At 56.6% G+C, this 25,950-nt stretch overlaps 1 protein-coding gene across 1 annotated transcript in view; it reads right to left on the minus strand.

The window, feature by feature from the left end:
• LOC139419796 (uncharacterized) overlaps positions 1–25,950 on the minus strand; it is an 81,306-nt gene that overhangs the window by 29,991 nt on the left and 25,365 nt on the right. The window lies entirely within an intron of this gene.

A 25,950-nucleotide genomic window follows, 5' to 3' on the forward strand; every position in this document is an offset into this window, starting at 1 on the left:
CCTGGGACTGGTTGCTGATGGGCTGGTCCTGGGGCTGGTTGCTGATGGGCTGGTCCTGGGGCTGTTCCTGGGGCTGGTCCTGGGGCTGGTTGCTGATGGGCTGGTCCTGGGGCTGGTTGCTGATGGGCTGGTCCAGGGGCTGGTCCTGGGGCTGATTGCTGATGGTCTGGTCCTGGGGCTGGTTGCTGATGGGCTGGTCCTGGGGCTGGTTGCTGATGGGCTGGTCCTGGGGCTGGTCCTGGGGCTGGTCCTGGGGCTGGTTGCTGATGGGCTGGTCCTGGGGCTGGTTGCTGATGGGCTGGTCCAGGGGCTGGTCCTGGGGCTGATTGCTGATGGTCTGGTCCTGGGGCTGGTCCTGGGGCTGGTTGCTGATTGGCTGGTCCTTGAGCTGGCGGCTGATGGTCTGGTCCTGGGGCTTTTTGCTGACAGGCTGGTCCTGGGGCTGATTGCTGATGGGCTGGTCCTGATTGCTGATGGGCTGGTTGCTGGTGGGCTGGTCCAGGGGCTGGTTGCTGATGGGCTGGTCCTGGGGCTGGCTGCTGAAGCCCATCAGCAACCAGGACCAGCCCATCAGCAACCAGCCCCAGGACCAGCCCATCAGCAACCAGCCCCAGGACCAGCCCATCAGCAACCAGCCCCAGGACCAGCCCATCAGCAACCAGGACCAGCCCATCAGCAACCAGCCCCAGGACCAGCCCATCTGCAACCAGCCCCAGGACCAGCCCATCAGCAACCAGCCCCAGGACCAGCCCCAGGAATGGGAATGCTGATGGGCTGGTCCTGGGGCTGGTTGCTGATGGGCTGGTCCTGGGGCTGGCTGGGGCTGGTTGCTGATGGGCTGGTCCTGGGGCTGGCTGCTGATGGGCTGGTCCTGGGGCTTGTTGCTGATGGGCTGGTTGCTGATGGGCTGGTCCAGGGGCTGGTTGCTGATGGGCTGGTCCAGGGGCTGGTTGCTGATGGGCTGGTCCAGGGGCTGGTTGCTGATGGGCTGGTCCAGGGGCTGGTTGCTGATTGGCTGGTCCAGGGGCTGGTTGCTGATTAGCTGGTCCAGGGGCTGGTTGCTGATAGGCTGGTCCAGGGGCTGGTTGCTGATAGGCTGGTCCTGGGGCTGGTTGCTGATGGGCTGGCCCTGGGGCTGGCTGCTGATGGGCTGGTCCTGGGGCTGGTTGCTGAATGGGCTGGTCCTGGGGCTGGTCCTGGGGCTGGTTGCTGAATGGGCTGGTCCTGGGGCTGGTTGCTGATGGGCTGGTCCTGGGGCTGGTTGCTGATGGGCTGGTCCAAGGGCTGGTCCTGGGGCTGATTGCTGATGGGCTGGTCCTGGGGCTGGTTGCAGATGGGCTGGTCCTGGGGCTGGTTGCTGATGGGCTGGTCCTGGTTGCTGATGGGCTGGTCCTGGGGCTGGTTGCTGATGGGCTGGTCCTGGGGCTGGTTGCTGATGGGCTGGTCCTGGGGCTGGTTGCTGACAGGCTGGTCCTGGGGCTGATTGCTGATGGGCTGGTCCTGGGGCTGATTGCTGATGGGCTGGTCCTGGGGCTGGTTGCAGATGGGCTGGTCCTGGGGCTGGTTGCTGATGGGCTGGTCCTGGTTGCTGATGGGCTGGTCCTGGGGCTGGTTGCTGATGGGCTGGTCCTGGGGCTGGTTGCTGATGGGCTGGTCCTGGGGCTGGTTGCTGATGGGCTGGTCCTGGGGCTGGTTGCTGATGGGCTGGTCCTGGGGCTGGTTGCTGATGGGCTGGTCCTGGTTGCTGATGGGCTGGTCCTGGGGCTGGTTGCTGATGGGCTGGTCCTGGGGCTGGTTGCTGATGGGCTGGTCCTGGGGCTGGTTGCTGACAGGCTGGTCCTGGGGCTGATTGCTGATGGGCTGGTCCTGGGGCTGATTGCTGATGGGCTGGTCCTGGGGCTGGTTGCAGATGGGCTGGTCCTGGGGCTGGTTGCTGATGGGCTGGTCCTGGTTGCTGATGGGCTGGTCCTGGGGCTGGTTGCTGATGGGCTGGTCCTGGGGCTGGTTGCTGATGGGCTGGTCCTGGGGCTGGTTGCTGATGGGCTGGTCCTGGGGCTGGTTGCTGATGGGCTGGTCCTGGGGCTGGTTGCTGACAGGCTGGTCCTGGGGCTGGTTGCTGATGGGCTGGTCCTGGGGCTGGTTGCTAATGGGCTGGTCCTGGGGCTGGTTGCTGACAGGCTGGTCCTGGGGCTGATTGCTGATGGGCTGGTCCTGGGGCTGATTGCTGATGGGCTGGTCCTGGGGCTGGTTGCTGATGGGCTGGTCCTGGTTGCTGATGGGCTGGTCCTGGGGCTGGTTGCTGATGGGCTGGTCCTGGGGCTGGTTGCTGATGGGCTGGTCCTGGGGCTGGTTGCTGATGGGCTGGTCCTGGGGCTGGCTGCTGATGGGCTGGTCCTGGGGCTGGTTGCTGAATGGGCTGGTCCTGGGACTGGTCCTGGGGCTGGTTGCTGAATGGGCTGGTCCAGGGACTGGTTGCTGATGGGCTGGTCCAGGGGCTGGTTGCTGATGGGCTGGTCCAGGGGCTGGTTGCTGATGGGCTGGTCCAGGGGCTGGTTGCTGATGGGCTGGTCCAGGGGCTGGTTGCTGATGGGCTGGTCCAGGGGCTGTTTGCTGATGGGCTGGTCCTGGTTGCTGATGGGCTGGTCCTGGGGCTGGTTGCTGATGGGCTGGTCCTGGGGCTGGTTGCTGATGGGCTGGTTGCTGATGGGCTGGTCCAGGGGCTGGTCCTGGGGCTGGTTGCTGATGGGCTGGTCCAGGGGCTGGTTGCTGATGGGCTGGTCCAGGGGCTGGTTGCTGATGGGCTGGTCCAGGGGCTGGTTGCTGATGGGCTGGTCCAGGGGCTGGTTGCTGATGGGCTGGTCCTGGTTGCTGATGGGCTGGTCCAGGGGCTGGTTGCTGATGGGCTGGTCCAGGGGCTGGTTGCTGATGGGCTGGTCCAGGGGCTGGTTGCTGATGGGCTGGTCCTGGTTGCTGATGGGCTGGTCCTGGGGCTGGTTGCTGATGGGCTGGTCCAGGGGCTGGTTGCTGATGGGCTGGTCCTGGGGCTGGTTGCTGATGGGCTGGTCCAGGGGCTGGTTGCTGATGGGCTGGTCCTGGTTGCTGATGGGCTGGTCCAGGGGCTGGTTGCTGATGGGCTGGTCCAGGGGCTGGTTGCTGATGGGCTGGTCCTGGTTGCTGATGGGCTGGTCCTGGGGCTGGTTGCTGATGGGCTGGTCCAGGGGCTGGTTGCTGATGGGCTGGTCCTGGGGCTGGTTGCTGATGGGCTGGTCCAGGGGCTGGTTGCTGATGGGCTGGTCCAGGGGCTGGTTGCTGATGGGCTGGTCCAGGGGCTGGTTGCTGATGGGCTGGTCCAGGGGCTGGTTGCTGATGGGCTGGTTCAGGGGCTGGTTGCTGATGGGCTGGTCCTGGGGCTGGTTAATGATGGGCTGGTCCTGGGAGTGGTTGCTGATGGGCTGGTCCAGGGGCTGGTTGCTGATGGGCTGGTCCTGGGGCTGATTGCTGATGGGCTGGTCCAGGGGCTGGTTGCTGATGGGCTGGTCCTGGTTGCTGATGGGCTGGTCCTGGGGCTGGTTGCTGATGGGCTGGTCCTGGGGCTGGTTGCTGATGGGCTGGTCCTGGGGCTGGTTGCTGATGGGCTGGTCCAGGGGCTGGTTGCTGATGGGCTGGTCCTGGTTGCAGATGGGCTGGTCCAGGGGCTGGTTGCTGATGGGCTGGTCCAGGGGCTGGTTGCTGATGGGCTGGTCCTGGTTGCTGATGGGCTGGTCCTGGGGCTGGTTGCTGATGGGCTGGTCCAGGGGCTGGTTGCTGATGGGCTGGTCCTGGGGCTGGTTGCTGATGGGCTGGTCCAGGGGCTGGTTGCTGATGGGCTGGTCCAGGGGCTGGTTGCTGATGGGCTGGTCCAGGGGCTGGTTGCTGATGGGCTGGTCCAGGGGCTGGTTGCTGATGGGCTGGTTCAGGGGCTGGTTGCTGATGGGCTGGTCCTGGGGCTGGTTAATGATGGGCTGGTCCTGGGAGTGGTTGCTGATGGGCTGGTCCAGGGGCTGGTTGCTGATGGGCTGGTCCTGGGGCTGATTGCTGATGGGCTGGTCCAGGGGCTGATTACTGATGGGCTGGTCCTGGGGCTGGTTGCAGATGGGCTGGTTCTGGGGCTGGTTGCTGATGGGCTGGTCCTGGTTGCTGATGGGCTGGTCCTGGGGCTGGTTGCTGATGGGCTGGTCCTGGGGCTGGTTGCTGATGGGCTGGTCCTGGGGCTGGTTGCTGAATGGGCTGGTCCTGGGGCTGGTCCTGGGGCTGGTCGCTGATGGGCTGGTCCAGGGGCTGGTTGCTGATGGGCTGGTCCTGGGGCTGGTTGCTGATGGGCTGGTCCAGGGGCTGGTTGCTGATGGGCTGGTCCAGGGGCTGGTTGCTGATGGGCTGGTCCAGGGGCTGGTTGCTGATGGGCTGGTCCAGGGGCTGGTTGCTGATTGGCTGGTCCAGGGGCTGGTTGCTGATGGGCTGGTCCTGGGGCTGGTTGCTGAATGGGCTGGTCCTGGGGCTGGTCCTGGGGCTGGTTGCTGAATGGGCTGGTCCTGGGGCTGGTTGCTGATGGGCTGGTCCTGGGGCTGGTTGCTGATGGGCTGGTCCAAGGGCTGGTCCTGGGGCTGATTGCTGATGGGCTGGTCCTGGGGCTGGTTGCAGATGGGCTGGTCCTGGGGCTGGTTGCTGATGGGCTGGTCCTGGTTGCTGATGGGCTGGTCCTGGGGCTGGTTGCTGATGGGCTGGTCCTGGGGCTGGTTGCTGATGGGCTGGTCCTGGGGCATATTGCTGATGGGCTGGTCCTGGGGCTGGTTGCAGATGGGCTGGTCCTGGGGCTGGTTGCTGATGGGCTGGTCCTGGTTGCTGATGGGCTGGTCCTGGGGCTGGTTGCTGATGGGCTGGTCCTGGGGCTGGTTGCTGATGGGCTGGTCCTGGGGCTGGTTGCTGATGGGCTGGTCCTGGGGCTGGTTGCTGATGGGCTGGTCCTGGGGCTGGTTGCTGACAGGCTGGTCCTGGGGCTGGTTGCTGATGGGCTGGTCCTGGGGCTGGTTGCTGATGGGCTGGTCCTGGGGCTGGTTGCTGACTGGCTGGTCCTGGGGCTGATTGCTGATGGGCTGGTCCTGGGGCTGATTGCTGATGGGCTGGTCCTGGGGCTGGTTGCTGATGGGCTGGTCCTGGTTGCTGATGGGCTGGTCCTGGGGCTGGTTGCTGATGGGCTGGTCCTGGGGCTGGTTGCTGATGGGCTGGTCCTGGGGCTGGTTGCTGATGGGCTGGTCCTGGGGCTGGCTGCTGATGGGCTGGTCCTGGGGCTGGTTGCTGAATGGGCTGGTCCTGGGACTGGTCCTGGGGCTGGTTGCTGAATGGGCTGGTCCAGGGACTGGTTGCTGATGGGCTGGTCCAGGGGCTGGTTGCTGATGGGCTGGTCCAGGGGCTGGTTGCTGATGGGCTGGTCCAGGGGCTGGTTGCTGATGGGCTGGTCCAGGGGCTGGTTGCTGATGGGCTGGTCCAGGGGCTGTTTGCTGATGGGCTGGTCCTGGTTGCTGATGGGCTGGTCCTGGGGCTGGTTGCTGATGGGCTGGTCCTGGGGCTGGTTGCTGATGGGCTGGTCCTGGGGCTGGTTGCTGATGGGCTGGTCCTGGGGCTGGTTGCTGAATGGGCTGGTCCTGGGGCTGGTCCTGGGGCTGGTCGCTGATGGGCTGGTCCAGGGGCTGGTTGCTGATGGGCTGGTCCTGGGGCTGGTTGCTGATGGGCTGGTCCAGGGGCTGGTTGCTGATGGGCTGGTCCAGGGGCTGGTTGCTGATGGGCTGGTCCTGGGGCTGGTTGCTGATGGGCTGGTCCAGGGGCTGGTTGCTGATGGGCTGGTCCAGGGGCTGGTTGCTGATGGGCTGGTCCTGGGGCTGGTTGCTGATGGGCTGGTCCAAGGGCTGGTCCTGGGGCTGATTGCTGATGGGCTGGTCCTGGGGCTGGTTGCAGATGGGCTGGTCCTGGGGCTGGTTGCTGATGGGCTGGTCCTGGTTGCTGATGGGCTGGTCCTGGGGCTGGTTGCTGATGGGCTGGTCCAGGGGCTGGTTGCTGATGGGCTCGTCCTGGTTGCTGATGGGCTGGTCCTGGGGCTGGTTGCTGATGGGCTCGTCCTGGTTGCTGATGGGCTGGTCCTGGGGCTGGTTGCTGATGGGCTGGTCCTGGGGCTGGTTGCTGAATGGGCTGGTCCTGGGGCTGGTCCTGGGCCTGGTTGCTGATGGGCTGGTCCTGGGGCTGGTTGCTGATGGGCTGGTTGCTGATGGGCTGGTCCTTGGCCTGGTTGCTGATGGGCTGGTCCTGGGGCTGGTTGCTGATGGGCTGGTCCAGGGACTGGTTGCTGATGGGCTGGTCCAGGGGCTGGTTGCTGATGGGCTGGTCCTGGGGCTGGTTGCTGATGGGCTGGTCCTGGGGCTGGTCCTGGGGCTGGTTGCTGATTGGCTGGTCCTTGAGCTGGCGGCTGACGGTCTGGTCCTGGGGCTTTTTGCTGACAGGCTGGTCCTGGGGCTGGTTGCTGATGGGCTGGTCCTGGGGCTGATTGCTGATGGGCTGGTCCTGGGGCTGGTTGCTGATTGGCTGGTCCTGGGGCTGGTTGCTGACAGGCTGGTCCTGGGGCTGATTGCTGATGGGCTGGTCCTGGGGCTGATTACTGATGGGCTGGTCCTGGGGCTGGTTGCAGATGGGCTGGTTCTGGGGCTGGTTGCTGATGGGCTGGTCCTGGTTGCTGATGGGCTGGTCCTGGGGCTGGTTGCTGATGGGCTGGTCCTGGGGCTGGTTGCTGATGGGCTGGTCCTGGGGCTGGTTGCTGATGGGCTGGTCCTGGGGCTGGCTGCTGATGGGCTGGTCCTGGGGCTGGTTGCTGAATGGGCTGGTCCTGGGGCTGGTCCTGGGGCTGGTTGCTGAATGGGCTGGTCCTGGGGCTGGTTGCTGATGGGCTGGTCCTGGGGCTGGTTGCTGATGGGCTGGTCCAAGGGCTGGTCCTGGGCCTGATTGCTGATGGGCTGGTCCTTGGCCTGGTTGCTGATGGGCTGGTCCTGGGGCTGGTTGCTGATGGGCTGGTCCAGGGACTGGTTGCTGATGGGCTGGTCCAGGGGCTGGTTGCTGATGGGCTGGTCCAGGGGCTGGTTGCTGATGGGCTGGTCCAGGGGCTGGTTGCTGATGGGCTGGTCCTTGGCCTGGTTGCTGATGGGCTGGTCCTGGGGCTGGTTGCTGATGGGCTGGTCCAGGGACTGGTTGCTGATGGGCTGGTCCAGGGGCTGGTTGCTGATGGGCTGGTCCAGGGGCTGGTTGCTGATGGGCTGGTCCAGGGGCTGGTTGCTGATGGGCTGGTCCAGGGGCTGGTTGCTGATTGGCTGGTACAGGGGCTGGTTGCTGATGGGCTGGTCCAGGGGCTGGTTGCTGATGGGCTCGTCCTGGTTGCTGATGGGCTGGTCCTGGGGCTGGTTGCTGATGGGCTGGTCCTGGGGCTGGTTGCTGAATGGGCTGGTCCTGGGGCTGGTCCTGGGCCTGGTTGCTGATGGGCTGGTCCTGGGGCTGGTTGCTGATGGGCTGGTTGCTGATGGGCTGGTCCTGGGGCTGGTTGCTGATGGGCTGGTTGCTGATGGGCTGGTCCTGGGGCTGGTCCTGGGGCTGGCTGCTGATGGGCTGGTCCTGGGGCTGGTTGCTGATGGGCTGGTCCTGGGGCTGGCTGCTGATGGGCTGGTCCAGGGGCTGGTTGCTGATGGGCTGGTCCTGGGGCTGGTTGCTGATGGGCTGGTTCTGGGGCTGGTTGCTGAATGGGCTGGTCCTGGGGCTGGTTGCTGATGGGCTGGTCCTGGGGCTGGTTGCTGATGGGCTGGTCCTGGGGCTGGTTGCTGATGGGCTGGTCCTGGGGCTGGTCCTGGGGCTGGTTGCTGATGGGCTGGTCCTGGGGCTGGTTGCTGATGGGCTGGTCCTGGGGCTGGTTGCTGATGGGCTGGTTCTGGGGCTGGTTGCTGAATGGGCTGGTCCTGGGGCTGGTTGCTGATGGGCTGGTCCTGGGGCTGGTTGCTGATGGGCTGGTCCTGGGGCTGGTCCTGGGGCTGGTTGCTGATGGGCTGGTCCAGGGGCTGGTTGCTGATGGGCTGGTCCTGGGGCTGGTTGCTGATGGGCTGGTCCTGGGGCTGGTTGCTGATGGGCTGGTCCTGGTTGCTGATGGGCTGGTCCTGGGGCTGGTTGCTGATGGGCTGGGGCTGGTTGCTGATGGGCTGGTTGCTGATGGGCTGGTCCTGGGGCTGGTTGCTGATGGGCTGGGGCTGGTTGCTGATGGGCTGGTTGCTGATGGGCTGGTCCTGGGGCTGGTCCTGGGGCTGGTTGCTGATGGGCTGGTTCTGGGGCTGGTTGCTGATGGGCTTTTCCAGGGGCTGGTTGCTGATGGGCTGGTCCTGTGGCTGGTTGCTGATGGGCTGGTCCTGGGGCTGGTTGCTGATGGGCTGGTCCAGGGGCTGGTTGCTGATGGGCTGGTCCTGGGGCTGGTCCAGGGGCTGGTTGCTGATGGGCTGGTCCAGGGGCTGGTTGCTGATGGGCTGGTCCTGGGGCTGGTTGCTGATGGGCTGGTCCAGGGGCTGGTTGCTGATGGGCTGGTCCAGGGGCTGGTTGCTGATGGGCTGGTCCTGGGGCTGGTTGCTGATGGGCTGGTTGCTGATGGGCTGGTCCTGGGGCTGGTTGCTGAATGGGCTGGTCCTGGGGCTGGTCCTGGGGCTGGTTGCTGATGGGCTGGTCCTGGGGCTGGTTGCTGATGGGCTGGTCCTGGGGCTGGTTGCTGAATGGGCTGGTCCTGGGGCTGGTCCTGGGGCTGGTTGCTGATGGGCTGGTCCTGGGGCTGGTTGCTGATGGGCTGGTTGCTGACGGGCTGGTCCTGGGGCTGGTTGCTGATGGGCTGGTTGCTGATGGGCTGGTCCTGGGGCTGGTCCTGGGGCTGGTTGCTGATGGGCTGGTCCTGGGGCTGGTTGCTGATGGGCTGGTCTTGGGGCTGGCTGCTGATGGGCTGGTCCAGGGGCTGGTTGCTGATGGGCTGGTCCTGGGGCTGGTTGCTGATGGGCTGGTCCTGGGGCTGGTCCTGGGGCTGGTTGCTGATGGGCTGGTCCAGGGGCTGGTTGCTGATGGGCTGGTCCTGGGGCTGGTTGCTGATGGGCTGGTCCTGGGGCTGGTTGCTGATGGGCTGGTCCTGGGGCTGGTTGCTGATGGGCTGGTCCTGGGGCTGGTCCTGGGGCTGGTTGCTTATGGGCTGGTCCAGGGGCTGGTTGCTGATGGGCTGGTCCTGGGGCTGGTTGCTGATGGGCTGGTCCTGGGGCTGGTCCTGGGGCTGGTTGCTGATGGGCTGGTTGCTGATGGGCTGGTCCAGGGGCTGGTTGCTGATGGGCTGGTCCTGGGGCTGGTTGCTGATGGGCTGGTCCTGGGGCTGGTTGCTGATGGGCTGGTCCAGGGTCTGGTTGCTGATGGGCTGGTCCTCGGGCTGGTCCAGGGGCTGGTTGCTGATGGGCTGGTCCAGGTGGCTGGTTGCTGAAGGGCTGGTCCTGGAGCTGGTTGCTGATGGGCTGGTCCTGGGGCTGGTTGCTGATGGGCTGGTTCAGGGGCTGGTTGCTGATGGGCTGGTCCTGGGGCTGGTTGCTGATGGGCTGGTCCTGGGGCTGGTTGCTGATGGGCTGGTCCAGGGTCTGGTTGCTGATGGGCTGGTCCTCGGGCTGGTCCAGGGGCTGGTTGCTGATGGGCTGGTCCAGGGGCTGGTTGCTGAAGGGCTGGTCCTGGAGCTGGTTGCTGATGGGCTGGTCCTGGGGCTGGTTGCTGATGGGCTGGTTCAGGGGCTGGTTGCTGATGGGCTGGTCCTGGGGCTGGTTGCTGATGGGCTGGTCCTGGGGCTGGTTGCTGATGGGCTGGTCCAGGGGCTGGTTGCTGATGGGCTGGTCCTGGGGCTGGTTGCTGATGGGCTGGTCCAGGGGCTGGTTGCTGATGGGCTGGTCCTGGGGCTGGTTGCTGATGGGCTGGTACTGGGGCTGGTTGCTGATGGGCTGGTCCTGGGGCTGGTTGCTGATGGGCTGGTCCTGGGGCTGGTCCTGGTTGCTGATGGGCTGGTCCTGGGGCTGGTTGCTGATGGGCTGGTCCAGGGGCTGGTTGCTGATGGGCTGGTCCTGGGGCTGGTTGCTGATGGGCTGGTCCTGGGGCTGGTTGCTGATGGGCTGGTCCAGGGGCTGGTTGCTGATGGGCTGGTCCTGGGGCTGGTCCAGGGGCTGGTTGCTGATGGGCTGGTCCAGGGGCTGGTTGCTGATGGGCTGGTTCTGGGGCTGGTTGCTGATGGGCTGGTCCAGGGGCTGGTTGCTGATGGGCTGGTCCAGGGGCTGGTTGCTGATGGGCTGGTCCTGGGGCTGGTTGCTGATGGGCTGGTCCAGGGGCTGGTTGCTGATGGGCTGGTCCAGGGGCTGGTTGCTGATGGGCTGGTTGCTGATGGGCTGGTCCAGGGGCTGGTTGCTGATGGGCTGGTCCAGGGGCTGGTTGCTGATGGGCTGGTCCAGGGGCTGGTTGCTGATGGGCTGGTCCTGGGGCTGGTTGCTGATGGGCTGGTTGCTGATGGGCTGGTTGCTGATGGGCTGGCTGCTGATGGGCTGGTTGCTGATGGGCTGGTTGCTGATGGGCTGGTCCAGGGGCTGGTTGCTGATGGGCTGGTCCTGGGGCTGGTTGCTGATGGGCTGGTCCTGGGGCTGGTTGCTGATGGGCTGGTCCTGGGGCTGGTTGCTGATGGGCTGGTCCTGGGGCTGGTCCTGGGGCTGGTTGCTGATGGGCTGGTTGCTGATGGGCTGGTCCAGGGGCTGGTTGCTGATGGGCTGGTCCTGGGGCTGGTTGCTGATGGGCTGGTCCTGGGGCTGGTTGCTGATGGGCTGGTCCAGGGTCTGGTTGCTGATGGGCTGGTCCTCGGGCTGGTCCAGGGGCTGGTTGCTGATGGGATGATCCAGGGGCTGGTTGCTGATGGGCTGGTCCTGGAGCTGGTTGCTGATGGGCTGGTCCTGGGGCTGGTTGCTGATGGGCTTGTTCAGGGGCTGGTTGCTGATGGGCTGGTCCTGGGGCTGGTTGCTGATGGGCTGGTCCTGGGGCTGGTTGCTGATGGGCTGGTCCAGGGGCTGGTTGCTGATGGGCTGGTCCTGGGGCTGGTTGCTGATGGGCTGGTCCAGGGGCTGGTTGCTGATGGGCTGGTCCTGGGGCTGGTTGCTGATGGGCTGGTACTGGGGCTGGTTGCTGATGGGCTGGTCCTGGGGCTGGTTGCTGATGGGCTGGTCCTGGGGCTGGTCCTGGGGCTGGTTGCTGATGGGCTGGTCCTGGGGCTGGTTGCTGATGGGCTGGTCCAGGGGCTGGTTGCTGATGGGCTGGTCCTGGGGCTGGTTGCTGATGGGCTGGTCCTGGGGCTGGTTGCTGATGGGCTGGTCCAGGGGCTGGTTGCTGATGGGCTGGTCCTGGGGCTGGTCCAGGGGCTGGTTGCTGATGGGCTGGTCCTGGGGCTGGTTGCTGATGGGCTGGTCCAGGGGCTGGTTGCTGATGGGCTGGTCCAGGGGCTGGTTGCTGATGGGCTGGTCCTGGGGCTGGTTGCTGATGGGCTGGTCCAGGGGCTGGTTGCTGATGGGCTGGTCCAGGGGCTGGTTGCTGATGGGCTGGTTGCTGATGGGCTGGTCCAGGGGCTGGTTGCTGATGGGCTGGTCCAGGGGCTGGTTGCTGATGGGCTGGTCCAGGGGCTGGTTGCTGATGGGCTGGTCCTGGGGCTGGTTGCTGATGGGCTGGTTGCTGATGGGCTGGTTGCTGATGGGCTGGTTGCTGATGGGCTGGCTGCTGATGGGCTGGTTGCTGATGGTCTGGTTGCTGATGGGCTGGCTGCTGATGGGCTGGTTGCTGATGGGCTGGTTGCTGATAGGCTGGTTGCTGATGGGCTGGTTGCTGATGGGCTGGTTGCTGATGGGCTGGTCCAGGGGCTGGTTGCTGATGGGCTGGTCCTGGGGCTGGTTGCTGACGGGCTGGTCCTGGGGCTGGTTGCTGATGGGCTGGTCCAGGGGCTGGTTGCTGATGGGCTGGTCCTGGGGCTGGTCCAGAGGCTAGTTGCTGATGGGCTGGTTGCTGATGGGCTGGTCCTGGGGCTGGTCCAGGGGCTGGTTGCTGATGGGCTGGTCCTGGGGCTGGTCCTGGGGCTGGTTGCTGATGGGCTGGTTGCTGATGGGCTGGTCCAGGGGCTGGTTGCTGATGGGCTGGTCCTGGGGCTGGTTGCTGATGGGCTGGTCCTGGGGCTGGTTGCTGATGGGCTGGTCCAGGGTCTGGTTGCTGATGGGCTGGTCCTCGGGCTGGTCCAGGGGCTGGTTGCTGATGGGATGATCCAGGGGCTGGTTGCTGATGGGCTGGTCCTGGGGCTGGTTGCTGATGGGCTGGTACTGGGGCTGGTTGCTGATGGGCTGGTCCTGGGGCTGGTTGCTGATGGGCTGGTCCTGGGGCTGGTCCTGGGGCTGGTTGCTGATGGGCTGGTCCTGGGGCTGGTTGCTGATGGGCTGGTCCAGGGGCTGGTTGCTGATGGGCTGGTCCTGGGGCTGGTTGCTGATGGGCTGGTTGCTGATGGGCTGGTCCAGGGGCTGGTTGCTGATGGGCTGGTCCTGGGGCTGGTCCAGGGGCTGGTTGCTGATGGGCTGGTCCTGGGGCTGGTTGCTGATGGGCTGGTCCAGGGGCTGGTTGCTGATGGGCTGGTCCAGGGGCTGGTTGCTGATGGGCTGGTCCTGGGGCTGGTTGCTGATGGGCTGGTCCAGGGGCTGGTTGCTGATGGGCTGGTCCAGGGGCTGGTTGCTGATGGGCTGGTTGCTGATGGGCTGGTCCAGGGGCTGGTTGCTGATGGGCTGGTCCAGGGGCTGGTTGCTGATGGGCTGGTCCAGGGGCTGGTTGCTGATGGGCTGGTCCTGGGGCTGGTTGCTGATGGGCTGGTTGCTGATGGGCTGGTTGCTGATGGGCTGGTTGCTGATGGGCTGGCTGCTGATGGGCTGGTTGCTGATGGTCTGGTTGCTGATGGGCTGGCTGCTGATGGGCTGGTTGCTGATGGGCTGGTTGCTGATAGGCTGGTTGCTGATGGGCTGGTTGCTGATGGGCTGGTTGCTGATGGGCTGGTTGCTGATGGGCTGGTCCTGGGGCTGGTTGCTGATGGGCTGGTCCTGGGGCTGGTTGCTGATGGGCTGGTCCTGGGGCTGGTTGCTGATGGGCTGGTCCAGGGGCTGGTTGCTGATGGGCTGGTCCTGGGGCTGGTCCAGAGGCTAGTTGCTGATGGGCTGGTTGCTGATGGGCTGGTCCTGGGGCTGGTCCAGGGGCTGGTTGCTGATGGGCTGGTCCTGGGGCTGGTCCAGAGGCTGGTTGCTGATGGGCTGGTCCAGGGGCTGGTTGCTGATGGGCTGGTCCTGGGGCTGGTTGCTGATGGGCTGGTCCAGGGGCTGGTTGCTGATGGGCTGGTCCTGGGGCTGGTCCAGAGGCTGGTTGCTGATGGGCTGGTTGCTGATGGGCTGGTTGCTGATGGGCTGGTTGCTGATGGGCTGGCTGCTGATGGGCTGGTTGCTGATGGGCTGGTTGCTGATGGGCTGGTTGCTGATGGGCTGGTTGCTGATAGGCTGGTTGCTGATGGGCTGGTTGCTGATGGGCTGGTTGCTGATGGGCTGGTTGCTGATGGGCTGGTCCTGGGGCTGGTTGCTGATGGGCTGGTCCTGGGGCTGGTTGCTGATAGGCTGGTCCAGGGGCTGGTTGCTGATGGGCTGGTTGCTGATGGGCTGGTCCTGGGGCTGGTTGCTGATGGGCTGGTTGCTGATGGGCTGGTTGCTGATAGGCTGGTTGCTGATAGGCTGGTCCTGGGGCTGGTTGCTCTGTGCATTCAATGAAAATGTGTTATTTTACATTGAGGCCATTGAGTCGCAGGTCTAAAAATTATTATTTCTAGTAAACATTGAAAATGGGGCCCACAGACCCGAACACCACACAAGGGTTAACTCACTTCTGCTATCAGAAGAAACCCTTGTTGTCCTAACTCACTACTGCTATCAGAAGAAACCCTTGTTGTCTCAACTCACTACTGCTATCAGAAGAAACCCTTGTTGTCTCAACTCACTACTGCTATCAGAAGAAACCCTTGTTGTCTCAACTCACTACTGCTATCAGAAGAAACCCTTGTTGTCCTAACTCACTATTGCTATCAGAAGAAACCCTTGTTGTCCTAACTCACTACTGCTATCAGAAGAAACCCTTGTTGTCCTAACTCACTACTGCTATCAGAAGAAACCCTTGTTGTCCTAACTCACTACTGCTATCAGAAGAAACCCTTGTTGCTTTTATATAATGTCAGATTGAACTGTTTCTCGAGTTTAATCAAACCCCTGGAATGTCTCCTACTACAGTAAGGGAATCAAATGCTTGACTAAGAGGCCAAATTATGTCGTACAGCGCAAGATTAAGGAAGTGCAATATTCAACGTCTAGGGGAATTTACAAATAACATCTGGGATTTGGATATGTCATATTCACCCTCTTCAACCGCAGATTAAAACAACAGTTTGACACTTCAGAGTTTAATGGGCTGATGGGCTGGTCCAGGGGCTGGTTGCTGATGGGCTGGTCCTGGGGCTGGTCCAGGGGCTGGTTGCTGATGGGCTGGTCCAGGGGCTGGTTGCTGATGGGCTGGTTCTGGGGCTGGTTGCTGATGGGCTGGTCCAGGGGCTGGTTGCTGATGGGCTGGTCCAGGGGCTGGTTGCTGATGGGCTGGTCCTGGGGCTGGTTGCTGATGGGCTGGTCCAGGGGCTGGTTGCTGATGGGCTGGTCCAGGGGCTGGTTGCTGATGGGCTGGTTGCTGATGGGCTGGTCCAGGGGCTGGTTGCTGATGGGCTGGTGCAGGGGCTGGTTGCTGATGGGCTGGTCCAGGGGCTGGTTGCTGATGGGCTGGTCCTGGGGCTGGTTGCTGATGGGCTGGTTGCTGATGGGCTGGTTGCTGATGGGCTGGTTGCTGATGGGCTGGTCCTGGGGCTGGTTGCTGATGGGCTGGTCCTGGGGCTGGTTGCTGATGGGCTGGTCCTGGGGCTGGTTGCTGATGGGCTGGTCCAGGGGCTGGTTGCTGATGGGCTGGTCCTGGGGCTGGTCCAGAGGCTAGTTGCTGATGGGCTGGTTGCTGATGGGCTGGTCCTGGGGCTGGTCCAGGGGCTGGTTGCTGATGGGCTGGTCCTGGGGCTGGTCCTGGGGCTGGTTGCTGATGGGCTGGTTGCTGATGGGCTGGTCCAGGGGCTGGTTGCTGATGGGCTGGTCCTGGGGCTGGTTGCTGATGGGCTGGTCCTGGGGCTGGTTGCTGATGGGCTGGTCCAGGGTCTGGTTGCTGATGGGCTGGTCCTCGGGCTGGTCCAGGGGCTGGTTGCTGATGGGATGATCCAGGGGCTGGTTGCTGATGGGCTGGTCCTGGGGCTGGTTGCTGATGGGCTGGTACTGGGGCTGGTTGCTGATGGGCTGGTCCTGGGGCTGGTTGCTGATGGGCTGGTCCTGGGGCTGGTCCTGGGGCTGGTTGCTGATGGGCTGGTCCTGGGGCTGGTTGCTGATGGGCTGGTCCAGGGGCTGGTTGCTGATGGGCTGGTCCTGGGGCTGGTTGCTGATGGGCTGGTCCTGGGGCTGGTTGCTGATGGGCTGGTCCAGGGGCTGGTTGCTGATGGGCTGGTCCTGGGGCTGGTCCAGGGGCTGGTTGCTGATGGGCTGGTCCTGGGGCTGGTTGCTGATGGGCTGGTCCAGGGGCTGGTTGCTGATGGGCTGGTCCAGGGGCTGGTTGCTGATGGGCTGGTCCTGGGGCTGGTTGCTGATGGGCTGGTCCAGGGGCTGGTTGCTGATGGGCTGGTCCAGGGGCTGGTTGCTGATGGGCTGGTTGCTGATGGGCTGGTCCAGGGGCTGGTTGCTGATGGGCTGGTCCAGGGGCTGGTTGCTGATGGGCTGGTCCAGGGGCTGGTTGCTGATGGGCTGGTCCTGGGGCTGGTTGCTGATGGGCTGGTTGCTGATGGGCTGGTTGCTGATGGGCTGGTTGCTGATGGGCTGGCTGCTGATGGGCTGGTTGCTGATGGTCTGGTTGCTGATGGGCTGGCTGCTGATGGGCTGGTTGCTGATGGGCTGGTTGCTGATAGGCTGGTTGCTGATGGGCTGGTTGCTGATGGGCTGGTTGCTGATGGGCTGGTTGCTGATGGGCTGGTCCTGGGGCTGGTTGCTGATGGGCTGGTCCTGGGGCTGGTTGCTGATGGGCTGGTCCTGGGGCTGGTTGCTGATGGGCTGGTCCAGGGGCTGGTTGCTGATGGGCTGGTCCTGGGGCTGGTCCAGAGGCTAGTTGCTGATGGGCTGGTTGCTGATGGGCTGGTCCTGGGGCTGGTCCAGGGGCTGGTTGCTGATGGGCTGGTCCTGGGGCTGGTCCAGAGGCTGGTTGCTGATGGGCTGGTCCAGGGGCTGGTTGCTGATGGGCTGGTCCTGGGGCTGGTTGCTGATGGGCTGGTCCAGGGGCTGGTTGCTGATGGGCTGGTCCTGGGGCTGGTCCAGAGGCTGGTTGCTGATGGGCTGGTTGCTGATGGGCTGGTTGCTGATGGGCTGGTTGCTGATGGGCTGGCTGCTGATGGGCTGGTTGCTGATGGGCTGGTTGCTGATGGGCTGGTTGCTGATGGGCTGGTTGCTGATAGGCTGGTTGCTGATGGGCTGGTTGCTGATGGGCTGGTTGCTGATGGGCTGGTTGCTGATGGGCTGGTCCTGGGGCTGGTTGCTGATGGGCTGGTCCTGGGGCTGGTTGCTGATAGGCTGGTCCAGGGGCTGGTTGCTGATGGGCTGGTTGCTGATGGGCTGGTCCTGGGGCTGGTTGCTGATGGGCTGGTTGCTGATGGGCTGGTTGCTGATAGGCTGGTTGCTGATAGGCTGGTCCTGGGGCTGGTTGCTCTGTGCATTCAATGAAAATGTGTTATTTTACATTGAGGCCATTGAGTCGCAGGTCTAAAAATTATTATTTCTAGTAAACATTGAAAATGGGGCCCACAGACCCGAACACCACACAAGGGTTAACTCACTACTGCTATCAGAAGAAACCCTTGTTGTCCTAACTCACTACTGCTATCAGAAGAAACCCTTGTTGTCTCAACTCACTACTGCTATCAGAAGAAACCCTTGTTGTCTCAACTCACTACTGCTATCAGAAGAAACCCTTGTTGTCTCAACTCACTACTGCTATCAGAAGAAACCCTTGTTGTCCTAACTCACTATTGCTATCAGAAGAAACCCTTGTTGTCCTAACTCACTACTGCTATCAGAAGAAACCCTTGTTGTCCTAACTCACTACTGCTATCAGAAGAAACCCTTGTTGTCCTAACTCACTACTGCTATCAGAAGAAACCCTTGTTGCTTTTATATAATCTCAGATTGAACTGTTTCTCGAGTTTAATCAAACCCCTGGAATGTCTCCTACTACAGTAAGGGAATCAAATGCTTGACTAAGAGGCCAAATTATGTCGTACAGCGCAAGATTAAGGAAGTGCCATATTCAACGTCTAGGGGAATTTACAAATAACATCTGGGATTTGGATATGTCATATTCACCCTCTTCAACCGCAGATTAAAACAACAGTTTGACACTTCAGAGTTTAATCTTCTTTCAACTCGACGAGCTGAAAATCTATTGAGTCAATCTCCATACCAACATTATGAACGTGGAGAGAAATTATGAGTCAATCTCCATACCAACATTATGAACGTGGAGAGAAATCATGAGTCAATCTCCATACCAACATTATGAACGTGGAGAGAAATCATGAGTCAATCTCCATACCAACATTATGAACGTGGAGAGAAATCATGAGTCAATCTCCATACCAACATTATGAACGTGGAGAGAAATCATGAGTCAATCTCCATACCAAACATTATGAACGTGGAGAGAAATCATGAGTCAATCTCCATACCAAACATTATGAACGTGGAGAGAAATCATGAGTCAATCTCCATACCAACATTATGAACGTGGAGAGAAATCATGGAAAATGCTAGTCACACCAGCTGCGCCAGAGAACCGCAAACAAAACTATACCCGAGATAACTGACGAGCTGGGAAACACATGCATTGATCGTTTCGGAGGTCAGTTCATGCTTTCATAACTTTTAAAATGATACACTTCGGAGTTCGTCGGCAATACCACCTTACTCCACACCTTCTTTGAGGGCTTGTATACATGTCTGACCCTTTAGCTGGTCTTCCAGAGGTCCAGGTTCTACTAAAGACAGTTGGTAAATATCCGGGTTAAAGGTTACTCTACAAAAAAAATAAAAAAGTGAATTGATGTCTTTTAATCTTGCTGTAAATTTATTTTAGTCGTGTGCCCTTCAGAGTGACGACACTGAAATTGAAATATTTGGGTCACACAATTTCAAAGATCTCTAATAAAGTTGTTGGTGTAAAAGTTTAATATTCCTAGATCCCATTTCTTTAGATACCTGCAACGGCTTAATTTTGTATCTTCATCCTCGAGTCTCGTCCCGTCACGCTCACCTACCTCCCTTCGAGATTATATTTCTTAAAGTGAACCCTCATATTAAACGGAGTATAAGCTTTATCTATACATTATTCAACTCACACAATCTGGATTCCTTGAACTCTCTTAAAAAGAACCAATGGGAAGAGGATTTAGGTGAACAACTTTTAGACTAGACTTGTCAGAGTATGCTTCAGAGAATACATTCTTCATCTATATACCTTAAGACATGCTGTAAATCAATTTAAAATAGTCCATCAGCTGTATTGGTCAAAACATTTTTTTATCCAAGGCCAGAAATAGATCTCACTTGTGACCGATGTAAGCAGGCTCCTGCTACTTTATTACACATGTCTTGGACATGAGTGGCCCCTCTAAACAGTTCTATGGAGTGACACCACAGGAGGCCCCTCAGTTCTATGGAGTGGCAGTGCAGGAGGCCCCTCTAAACAGATCTATGGAGTGACACCACAGGAGGCCCCTCTAAACAGTTCTATGGACTGGTACCACAGGAGGCCCCTCAGTTCTATGGAGTGGCACCACAGGAGGCCCCTCAGTTCTATGGAGTGGTACCACAGGAGGTCCCCCAGTTCTATGTGCAACAGGCTGGCATTTACTGCACTTCTAGCTAGACGTCTTGTACTGCTTCAGTAGAAGGATCGGTTTCCTCGGTTTCCTCCTACTTTTAACCATCGGCTAAACGAAGTTAAGCAACATAAAAATATTTTTTGTTTAAATAAACCAAACTTTTTTTATCCTTTGTAAAGGACATGGATGGCCCCAGCTAATTTCACAACTCCACAAACAAACCCACATTAGAATTGTTATAATTATTTTTATAATTTTGTTTTTACTGTTGGTTTGTTTTTTGTCATTTTTTTACTATTTGATTATATATCTCACTGTATATCAAGCCTGCTTTAAGTCTGGTTTTGGGGTGGGACTCTGTTAGAGCATGGGGGGGTTGATTTGGTAGGGGGGGAGTTGGGGTTGAGGGGGGGGTGATTTGGTAGGGGGAGGTTGATTTGGTAGTGGGGGGTGATTTGGTAGGGGGAGGTTGATTTGGTAGGGGGGGTTGGGGTTGAGGGGGGGTGATTTGGTAGGGGGGGTTGGGGTTGAGGGGGGGTGATTTGGTAGGGGGGGGTGATTTGGTGGGGGGGGGGGGTTGGGGTTGAGGGGGGGGGGGGTGATTTGGTAGGGGGAGGTTGATTTGGTAGGGGGGGGGGGTGATTTGGTAGGGGGGGTGGGGTTGAGGGGGGGGTTGGGGTTGATTTGGTAGGGGGGGGTTGATTTGGTAGGGCCCCCCCCCATTCTAGAGGTAGAATACAAGAGATCTGCCCCCTTCCCATTCTAGAGGTAGAATTTAAGAGATCTCCTCCTTCCCATTCTAGAGATAGAATTTAACAGATCTCCCCCCTCCCAATCTAGAGGTAGAATTTAAGAGATCTCCCCCTTCCCAATCTAGAGGTAGAATTTAAGAGATCTCCCCCCTCCCAATCTAGAGGTAGAATTTAAGAGATCTTCCCCCTCCCATTCTAGTTGGGGTTGATTTGGTAGGGGGGGTTGATTTGGTAGGGGATCTATGTGTGTTTTCTACCTGTTCTGTCTGTGTTATCTGTATAATCATAAAAAATTAAAATACAATTTCTATTGTAAAATAAAAAGTAAAGTCCAGCCTGGAGGTAAGGACACAGAGGGAGGAGTCAGACTGGAGTTGAGGGGCAGGGAGAGAGGTAAACAGTCTCCTGTGTCATGTGATTATGACCAGTCATGATCAGGAGCAGTGGAGCGTAGGGATTTTTCACCTTGACCAGAAATGGCTGGAAAGTTGTCCTTGGTGTGTGTGTGTGTGTGTGTGTGTGTGTGTGTGTGTGTGTGTGTGTGTGTGTGTGTGTGTAAGACTTGCTTTGCCAGTCTCTGATTATTTAGCATATTAGGTCACATATAAACAGTTAAATTGTTTCACGGACCAAATCGCTACAGTCAATCTGTGACGTTGTGAATTTCTACGTGTTCTTGTCCTTCCACACGTCCATTGTACCCCAGTCAGGTCAATGGCCTCGGGTCAAAACCAGGTGCCATCAGCCTAAACAGAGTGCAATGATCCAGAAAACATTATTCTACAAATATACCAGCATGATTTAAAAAAAAATTCTCCCCCCACCCCTTCCCATTCTAGAGGCAGTATATAAGAGATCACCCCTTCCCATTCTAGAGGCAGTATATAAGAGATCACCCCTTCCCATTCTAGAGGCAGAATATAAGAGATCACCCCTTCCCATTCTAGAGGCAGTATATAAGAGATCACCCCTTCCCATTCTAGAGGCAGAATATAAGAGATCACCCCTTCCCATTCTAGAGGCAGAATATAAGAGATCACCCCTTCCCATTCTAGAGGCAGAATATAAGAGATCTCCCCTTCCCATTCTAGAGGCAGAATATAAGAGATCACCCCTTCCCATTCTAGAGGCAGAATATAAGAGATCACCCCTTCCCATTCTAGAGGCAGAATATAAGAGATCTCCCCCACCCCTTCCCATTCTAGAGGCAGAATATAAGAGATCTCCCCCACCCCTTCCCATTCTAGAGGCAGAATATAAGAGATCTCCCCCACCCCTTCCCATTCTAGAGGCAGAATACAAGAGATCTCCCCCTCCCCTTCCCATTCTAGAGGCAGAATACAAGATATCTCCCCCTCCCCTTCCCTTCCTAGAGGCAGAATGCAAGATATCTCCCCCACCCCATTCTAGAGGTAGATTATAAGAGATCTCCCCCTCCCCTTCCCATACTAAAGGTAGACGGGGCGGCAGGGTAGCCTAGTGGTTAGAGCGTTGGACTAGTAACCGGAAGGTTGCAAGTTCAAACCCCGAGCTGACAAGGTCATCTGTCGTTCTGCCCCTGAACAGGCTGTTCCTAGGCCGTCATTGTAAATAAGAATTTGTTCTTAACTGACTTGCCTAGTAAAATAAAGGTAGAGGTAGAGGTAGAATATAAGATATCTTCCCCTCCCATTCTAGAGGTAGAAGACAAGAGATCTCCCCCCACCCCCTCCCATTCTAGAGGTAGAATTTAAGAGATCTCCTCCTTCCCATTCTAGAGGTAGAATTTAACAGATCTCCCCCCTCCCAATCTAGAGGTAGAATTTAAGAGATCTCCCCCCTCCCAATCTAGAGGTAGAATTTAAGAGATCTCCCCCCTCCCAATCTAGAGGTAGAATTTAAGAGATCTCCCCCCTCCCAATCTAGAGGTAGAATTTAAGAGATCTTCCCCCCTCCCATTCTAGATGTAGAATATAAGAGATCTCCCAAACGGTAGTTCCCAACCTAAGCATATATAGCGGAACGAACCATCTGCACTAATTGAACGATAATGCAATGTGAAAAGGATACAGTACCGTAATGAAACCAAACAGTCCTTTTGTATGGAGAACTTTATTGATCAGACACAGACAGAGGGGGTGGATGTGACCATATAAATGCTTCGTCCCAAATGTCAGCCTATTCCCACAAGGGGCCATGGTCAAAGGTAGTGCACTCTAGGTAATACGGTTCCGTTTGGGACTCAGCCCCATGTCTCTAATTCAGGTAATACGGTTCCGTTTGGGACTCAGCCCCATGTCTCTAATTCAGGTAATACGGTTCCGTTTGGGACTCAGCCCCATGTCTCTAATTCAGGTAATACGGTTCCGTTTGGGACTCAGCCCCATGTCTCTAATTCAGGTAATACGGTTCCGTTTGGGACTCAGCCCCATGTCTCTAATTCAGGTAATACGGTTCCGTTTGGGACTCAGCCCCATGTCTCTAATTCAGGTAATACGGTTCCGTTTGGGACTCAGCCCCATGTCTCTAATTCAGGTAATACGGTTCCGTTTGGGACTCAGCCCCATGTCTCTAATTCAGGTAATACGGTTCCGTTTGGGACTCAGCCCCATGTCTCTAATTCAGGTAATACGGTTCCGTTTGGGACTCAGCCCCATGTCTCTAATTCAGGTAATACGGTTCCGTTTGGGACTCAGCCCCATGTCTCTAATTCAGTGTTATCCACACAAAACCCACATCTGAAAAGAGCAGGAGATGCCAACCAGGTGGCAAATGTAACTACAGAGTATTATTTTTTAATTCCACATTCCAATAGTTTTCTGGTATTTTCTCTCCTGATGTCTTTTACAACACAAAATAACAACCACAACCAGGTGTAAAAACATACAAGCCTGTAAACAGTTTTTCACTGTTTCATTACAAAAGAACAACACAAGGAATAATTACATGATTGAGTTCAGGAAAGAGTAAAACAGCACATGTTAAGGTTATTCTGATGTATTGGATGATAATCTAATCTAATGTTAAGGTTAATCTGATGTATTGGATGATAATCTAATCTAATGTAAAGTTATTCTGATGTATTGGATGATAATCTAATCTAATGTAAAGTTAATCTGATGTATTGGATGATAATCTAATCTAATGTTAAAGTTAATCTGATGTATTGGATGATAATCTAATCTAATGTAAAGTTATTCTGATGTATTGGATGATAATCTAATCTAATGTTAAGTTAATCGGATGTATTGGATGATAATCTAATCTAATGTTAAAGTTATTCTGATGTATTGGATGATAATCTAATGTTAAAGTTAATCTGATGTATTGGATGATAATCTAATCTAATGTTAAGTTAATCTGATGTATTGGATGATAATCTAATCTAATGTTAAGTTAATCGGATGTATTGGATGATAATCTAATCTAATGTTAAGGTTAATCTGATGTATTGGATGATAATCTAATCTAATGTAAAGTTAATCTGATGTATTGGATGATAATCTAATCTAAAGTTAAGGTTAATCTGATGTATTGGATGATAATCTAATCTAATGTAAAGTTATTCTGATGTATTGGATGATAATCTAATCTAATGTAAAGTTAATCTGATGTATTGGATGATAATCTAATCTAATGTTAAAGTTATTCTGATGTATTGGATGATAATCTAATGTTAAAGTTAATCTGATGTATTGGATGATAATCTAATCTAAGGTTAATCTGATGTATTGGATGATAATCTAATCTAAGGTTATTCTGATGTATTGGATGATAATCTAATCTAAGGTTATTTTGATGTATTGGATGATAATCTAATGTTAAAGTTATTCTGATGTATTGGATGATAATCTAATGTAAGGTTAATCTGATGTATTGGATGTTAATCTAATGTTAAAGTTAATCTGATGTATTGGATGATAATCTAATCTAATGTTAAGGTTAATCTGATGTATTGGATGATAATCTAATCTAATGTTAAATTAATCTGATGTATTGGATGATAATCTAATCTAATGTTAAATTAATCTGATGTATTGGATGATAATCTAATCTAATGTTAAATTAATCTGATGTATTGGATGATAATCTAATGTAAAGTTAATCTGATGTATTGGATGATAATCTAATCTAATGTTAAATTAATCTGATGTATTGGATGATAATCTAATGTTAAAGTTAATCTGATGTATTGGATGATAATCTAATCTAATGTAAAGTTAATCTGATTCAGTCGATGTGGACACAGACGGAGGGGAACATGACAAGACAGTATTGCTGAAAGTCGAGATTTCATTTTGATAGGAACACACATAGAGCTGTTCCCTATATAGTGCACTACTTTAGACCAGGGCCCCCTATAGAGTGCACTACTTTAGACCAGGGCCCACTATATAGTGCACTACTTTAGACCAGGGCCTCTTATATAGTGCACTACTTTAGACCAAGCTCCCCTATATAGTGCACTACTTTAGACCAGGGCCCCCTATATAGTGCACTACTGCAGACCAGGGCCCATAGGGCTCCCTGTATAGTACACTACTTCTGACCAGGGCCCATAGGGCTCCCTGTATAGTACACTACTTCAGACCAGGGCCCATAGGGCTCCCTGTATAGTGCACTACTTCAGACCAGAGCCCATAGGGCTCTCTATATAGTACACTACTTCAGACCAATGCCCCCTATATAGTACACTACTTTAGACCAGAGCCCATAGGGCTCCCTATATAGTACACTACTTCAGACCAGGGACCATAGGGCTCCCTATATAGTACACTACTTCAGACCAGGGCCCCCTATATAGTGCACCACTTCAGACCAGGGCCCATAGGGCCATTTGGATCTCACCCAGGAAGTAGAAGCTATGCACCACCACCCAGCCAGTCAGAATCAACAAAACAACCAACAATAACACAGACATGAAAGATACTATTTCCACGTGTGATCTTCATCGGTTAATCTCTTCTCTTCAAATATCTGGTGAACGATGTCACAACGCATCACAACATAACTTTCCGGTAAACGCTGTTGCCGTTATGAGAGTGTGTGTGACGGTAAGGAGCGTGAGCGTATGAAAAGTCCAGTCAGTCAGTCAGTTACTGTGAAACCACATCCTGTGAGTTACTGTGAAACCACATCCTGTGAGTTACTGTTGAACCACATCCTGTGGGTTACTGTGAAACCACATCCTGTGAGTTACTGTGGAACCACATCCTGTGAATTACTGTGAAACCACATCCTGTGAATTACTGTGAAACCACATCCTGTGAGTTACTGTGAAACCACATCCTGTGAGTAACTGTTGAACCACATCCTGTGAGTTACTGTGAAACCACATCCTGTGAGTAACTGTTGAACCACATCCTGTGAGTTACTGTTGAACCACATCCTGTGAGTTACTGTGAAACCACATCCTGTGAGTTACTGTGGAAACACATCCTGTGAGTTACTGTTGAACCACAACCTGTCAGTTACTGTGGAACCACATCCTGTCAGTTACTGTGAAAAAACATCCGGTGAGTTACTGTGGAACCACATCCTGTGAGTTACTGTGAAAAAACATCCGGTGAGTTACTGTGGAACCACATCCTGTGAGTTACTGTGGAACCACATCCTGTGAGTTACTGTTGAACCACATCCTGTCAGTTACTGTGGAACCACATCCTGTCAGTTACTGTGAAAAAACATCCGGTGAGTTACTGTGGAACCACATCCTGTGAGTTACTGTGGAACCACATCCTGTGAGTTACTGTTGAACCACATCCTGTGAGTTACTGTTGAACCACATCCTGTCAGTTACTGTGGAACCACATCCAGACAGTTAGTCAGTTACTGTGGAACCACATCCTGTGAGTTACTGTGGAACCACATCCTGTGAGTCACTGTGGAACCACATCCTGTGAGTTACTGTGGAACCACATCATGTCAGTCAGTGAGTTACTGAGGAACCACATCCTGTGAGTCACTGTGGAACCACATCCTGTGAGTTACTGTGGAACAACATCCCGTGAGTTACTGTGGAACCACATCCTGCCAGTTACTGTGGAACCACATCCTGTCAGTCAGTCA

The sequence above is a fragment of the Oncorhynchus clarkii genome, chromosome 10, assembly GCF_045791955.1.
Source record: "Oncorhynchus clarkii lewisi isolate Uvic-CL-2024 chromosome 10, UVic_Ocla_1.0, whole genome shotgun sequence".
In the NCBI taxonomy this organism is placed as follows: domain Eukaryota; kingdom Metazoa; phylum Chordata; class Actinopteri; order Salmoniformes; family Salmonidae; genus Oncorhynchus; species Oncorhynchus clarkii.